This window comes from Vicugna pacos, unplaced genomic scaffold (assembly GCF_048564905.1).
Source record: "Vicugna pacos unplaced genomic scaffold, VicPac4 scaffold_19, whole genome shotgun sequence".
In the NCBI taxonomy this organism is placed as follows: domain Eukaryota; kingdom Metazoa; phylum Chordata; class Mammalia; order Artiodactyla; family Camelidae; genus Vicugna; species Vicugna pacos.
In genome coordinates, this window is record NW_027328740.1 from 54,793,611 (window position 1) to 54,799,610 (window position 6,000).

General features: G+C 34.6%; 1 pseudogene; it reads left to right on the forward strand.

Moving 5' to 3' along the window:
• Positions 1 to 1,846: 1,846 nt before the first annotated feature.
• On the forward strand, positions 1,847 to 2,756 carry LOC116279396 (olfactory receptor 8K1-like; annotated as a pseudogene).
• Positions 2,757 to 6,000: the final 3,244 nt, after the last annotated feature.

Consider the following 6,000-nt stretch of genomic DNA (forward strand, 5'->3'; position numbering starts at 1 on the left):
ATCTTAATAAAGCAGAAGAATGTCTCTGTGTTTATGAGGATATATTCTGAAGACAGAATAACTTTTATTAATACCACTTATTACCTGAGTAACATTAGTTATTTCACTTCCTGTGCCCCAGTTTCCTTGACACTCAGATGGATTATGCTAATACAGTTGACCTTCAAACAACATGGGTTTGAACTGCACTATCCACTTACATGCAGATTTTTTTTCAGTACGTATGCTACTGTGTTCATCAGTGATGGTTTGTTGAACTTGCAGATGCAGAATCCCCTGTGGATATGGAAGATGGCTTTAAGGTTTAAGCATTTGCAGATGTTGGTATCTACAGCAGGTCCTGGAATCAATCCCCTGTGAAAACAGACAGCTGACTATACTGTTTATTTCCTAGAGTGATTGTGTGGATCATATGATTTAATATATGTGAAGTGCTTGGGTAAATGCCTGGCATTTAATGAGTTCTCTATCAGTGCTTGATATTCATTTGTATTCTTCTTTCCAGTGGGTCTCTTTACATCAATTTCCATAATCCATCAACATTAAGAAATAATCAGAGTGGCAAGCCCTCTTTATGCAGATGAGGGATGTGTGATTGGAAGACCAATCAAGGTGACTCAATAGTCAGAAACAACTGATGTGGCAAATGAGGACAAAGATACTAATAGCAAAACTCTGAAACTATAATACTACAGCATTGGATCTTGTGTTGGGAAAATAAGCTAGGCTACATTCAGTGAGAAGTACTGAAATCTGTACTCAGTACTCGGAGGTTTTTCTGATCACCGTCTTACTTGTCACTCCAAACGTTTAGAAAGTCTTTTTGTGTCTTGCAACTTTAAACAGATATGATGATTGTTAATAACATAAGGTTTATGGTTTGGGTGTAGATTTTTTCTTTTACAAATTACTTGGAAACTTTTAAAACCTGAAATATAATAAGTCACTTGATATAGTTCAAAAGACTTGGGTAAAAAAGAAGGAGGCCATAGTAGCCATCTCAAAAAAAATCTTCAAAATGTCTTGCCCCCTTATAACATGCTTTACCAAAGTTTTAATGAATTTGTGTTTCACATTGGTCTCAGCCTATTGGTAGTGATTCTATCAACTAGGAATGCCTGTGGGCACTCAAGTGCCCCTTAATATTTGTAGTGGGCCCCCACAGACATTTCCCCAACCAGAGCTAGTTTGTAGTGACTAGACCAGCCCTTGTGAATTTTATTACAATTGCAGGATGCACCTAAGCAACAATTTTCAGGGAACTTTAGAAAAACAAGATTTATTGCACACATTCTGGTGGGTACGTGGCATACTCAGGGCCAGGCAGAGAGGCTGCGGAGAGAGGAAGAGAGAGAGAGAATATCATGAGTTCTGGCTAGATTGTGGTCAAGGGTGGGGCACACCTATATTCACTTTTTAATGGTGCATTAAAAACATGAGTAGGAATTAAAATGCAGGAAGGGAAAAGCAGGGCCAATCAAGCAGTCAGTTACCTACATTATCTAGGGTTTTCTAAAAGAGAAGTTAAGAGACAGAGCAGGCTGGCTACCTGATTGTGTAGCTGGACATACATTTATTTGAGGTGGATGTCTTTGAAATGGAGTGACTCAGCAGTCAAAAGCTTAATGTCAGGAACTTACATTACAATCAAAAAAGCTAATCATTAGGCCCTTTCACTGCAGTGTGAATGTAGATGTGTACAGTTTTGACCTGATGGGAAGAAGAATCTTTATTTACAATTTGAGACAATGAAAAATGACTTTATCTCATGCACCATGTATGAAATTCTCTTAGAAGATAGCATCTCAAGTATAATCAATATTGATTTTACACACAGGTTACCAGGATGAACCACATGGAGAAACATAACCATACTGCAGTATCCAAAGTGATAGGATTTATTCTTCTGGGGCTCACTGACAGCCCAGGGCTGCAGGCGCCTGTTTTTGGAATCTTCCTAGTCATATATTGGTCACAGTGTTGGGCAATCTGGGCATGGTTATATTGACTCATTTGGACTCCAAGCTACATACTCCCACGTACTTTTTCCTTAGACATTTGTCAATTACTGATCTTGGTTACTCCACTGTCATTGGCCCCAAAATGATGGTCAACATTGTGGTGCACAAAAATACAATGTCCTACTATTCGTGTGCCACCCAGCTAACCTTCTTTGAGGTTTTCATCATCACTGAACTGTTCATCCTATCAGCAATGGCCTATGATCGCTACATCACCATCTGCAAGCCTCTTCTCTACAGGGTCATCATGGCAGAGAAAGTGTGTTGGGGGCTGGTACTTACTCCCTGTCTCTATGACACATTTGTGTCACTATTTCTCACCATTAAGTTATTTCAGTCGTTCTGTGACTCTAACATTATCAGTTACTTTTACTGTGACTGCTCTGCTCTGACACACATGAGTTACAACTGATCATTTTGATCTTTTCAGGGTGCAATTTGCTCTCTTCCCTCTTGGTTGTTCTTGTGACTTACATGTTTATTCTTGTGACCATTCTCAGAATGAACTCAACGGAGGGAAGATACAAAGCCTTCTCCACTTGCAGTTCCCATCTGACAGTGGTGGTCGTGTTCTATGGGACGTTATTGTTTATTTACCTGCAACCCAAATCCAGCCATGCTTTTGCTATTGATAAAATGGCCTCTGTGTTTTACACCCTAGTGATTCCTATGCTGAATTCATAGATCTATAGCCTGAGGAACAAAGAAGTAAAAGATGCTCTGAAGAGAACTTAAACCAATCGATGCAAAATTCGCCATTAATATCTTAATATTCAGTTACAAAAGTAGAACCAACAATTGTTGTTTAATATCCTGTCACTCTGATTATAGTATCAAAAAGTGGGAATGTTTTATGAGATTGCTTTTCTCTTTTTCTGAATAAAACACTTTCTCTTAAAACTCCTGTACTATTTTCCACTTCAATTGAATAAATATTGCAGCCAGATAATTTTCAAGGTCATATTGGAACTTAAATTGTTTTAGACATAAGGCAGATTATGCCAAATTTTTGCTCAAATTTTGACTTGCAGAAGTGAAAGAAAAAGTCTTAGTCAACATGAGTACCATTAACCAGAAAATTAGTAATGTGTATGTTATAGCAGTCACTGTAAATTAAATATAAATAAAATTAGACCTTGAAAAGTGTGTGGGTCAGACAAGAGGCAAGAAAGTAATGAAATCTCTGATTATGACACAACATGAATGAGGTGCTTTAAGAATCTGAGCTGAAGTAGAAACAAAGCATGAACTTCAGAATGGACTTTTCAATCTGATTGTATTCATATGTTTTAATCTCAAGGATGGAATGAGCATATGGGAAGTTTTTTTTTTAATTAAGAACCATGAGAAAAATTTTGGCTAACTCTGGGTCTCCCATAGGCCATCAAACTATAGCTAACTTTGGTTTATAGCCTCACAACAAACAAGTTAAAATTGGCAAACACAAGAAAAGTAAATTATCTGGTCATTTACTAAAATGACATCAATCTTTTGAAAATCTTTAGCAGCGATAAATAAGATTAGAGATGACTGACACACTCTAGGGTTAATTGCACTTTTATCACGTCTATTTTGTCTTCTTCATGGTCTTGTATATACACAGAGCCAACATTTTGAATGGACTCTGCTAACAACACTTTTTTCCAATTGTGTACTTACTCAGCAAACAAACGGATTCCATACATCTTAGTGTTCTCTTTGTTGTTTGAGATGGTCTTTTTAAAGTTTTTAAATTATATACACTACCCCAGTCATGCTTGCTTCAATCTATGTCAGCATTTAAATAGAAAATTGTGGGGAAGTAAATCAAAATATGAACTAGGGTCTCTTTATCCCAGATCTATGCATTTTGTTTATTTTGTCCCTTTTTTAATATACTGTGTTTTACTTTATTGAGAGTTCATCTTAAGTGTTCTCACCACAAAAGAAAAAAAAATTATCTATGTGAGGTAATGGATATGTTAATTAGCTAATTATAATAATCACCTTTATATACATATATCAGAATATCATATTGTACACTGGAAATACATACAAATTTTATTTATCAATTATAACCTCTAGAAAGCTGGAAAATATTTTAAAATTTAAATAGAAAAGAAATAAAACATAAATTGAGCAAAATAAAATAAATGCAAAATTGCATTCTCCAAAAATATCAATTTTGTTTACCATGGTAGTTTTCAATCCTGTCCCTAAGCGTGTTAACTGTTATAAATAAATTTTATTTTCTAGAGTAATAGTTTATATTATACTGCAAGTACTTTTTTGGTCACATTTATTTCTTTATCAAATTACAGCATTTCCATTACTTTTTACAATCTACAAATACAGTTTATTAATATTAATAGCATTTTGCACTATCATTCATACAGAAAGAACTTTTAGAAAATCCTAATACATTATATTCCCTACAACTTACTTTTCTAACTTGAGAATTCATTGTTGGCATTTTTCTTGGCCAATAAAGATTAATTTTTTTTTTTCATTTTTAACACCAGCATACAACAGTGGAGTCCAGATTAATTACTTTGTATTTGACCATTCTTTAACTGATGGACACTTGGTTGTTTGCAGGTTTTTATTTCTTTTGCCACTACAAAAAATGTGGTAATAAATAGCTTTGTGCTTATAACATATGATTGCTTTTTATTTCTAAAATAAATCCATAAGTGTTCTTCCACATTCTATGTGTTGCTGGGTGAATGGTTTACAAATTTGCATAATAATTTGAAATAAAAAAATAAAGCACTAAGAAAAAGTATTATGCACTGTGATTTTTCTTCCACGATTTAAAAAAATTCAAGAAGGGATACTAATATTTACTAACATATTGTTTTCATTGTGTGATGATAAAATTGCAAAGTGGCGATAATAGGTGAGTAACAGCAGCTGTTATATATTGTAGATACAGTGTGAATGTATCCACTCTAAAATGTTCCCTTCTTTTTAAACTTCACTAAGGTCATAGTCTTAATTACCACAAAACACGTATTTCATCATAATTATAATGATGAATAGTTTAGAAATAATGTTTCCAACCTATGTAAAGTCCCTTAGCATCTGTCCAATCACACCTCTTCCTCAGGTAGAACTTCTCATGTTCTTATGTTTATATTCACCACATATGTAATTAATGGCTTGATGCAACAAAAGCCTTTAGTTAGGAAATTGGAATACATTTATATTAATTTTTAAATGGTAATAATTGTAAGGCCTTAATGACTCAACTGCATTCACTCAACCTCTAGTTATTTCTAAAAGTCCTTGTGATTGGTTCCCTGACTCGGGAATGATTTCTTCAATTCCTATCTAATTACTCCTCTATTAGGACAGCAAAGTATACTCTTTCTTGATGGAACTTTCTCAAACACTTCAAGTTTCCCACATGTAACAGGGAACCATTCTGACTTCAAGGTGTTGGAAAGAGACATCTCCAAAAGGAAAAATTATCTCTTTTTAATACTTTATCCTCACCCTCTGAGTGACTCATCCCTTAAATTAACTCTACAGTATTTAGACCAAAGTATACCTTTCAATGAGACTTAATTTTAAGTTTGAAATCAATTTTAATATTAAAATAATTTAATAACTGCTACTAAATGTGACCACTCTCGAAGTGAGTGGGCAAGTCTTGACCTATGCTCAAGGTGTAAAGTCAAGGTCAGTCATGTCCGGCTTTAGGTCTGTTTCCATTTAGCAAAGAGAAGACCCAGAACATCTGAAACAATTTCAAAGAAGAACAAAGTGAAAGAACTTACATGGACGATTTCAAGACTATAAATTTATAATAATCAAAGTAGAGAAATATATGATAGAAATAGATACACAGAGGAATGGAACAGAGTACAGAGTCCAAAAGATGTGCACATGTGTGTATTCAATTGACTATCAGCCAAGAAACAAAAGTAAGCCAATGGGCTCCAAGATACACACAAATGTCCTCTATAAGTTAATGACTACAAGACAACCTAAGAAA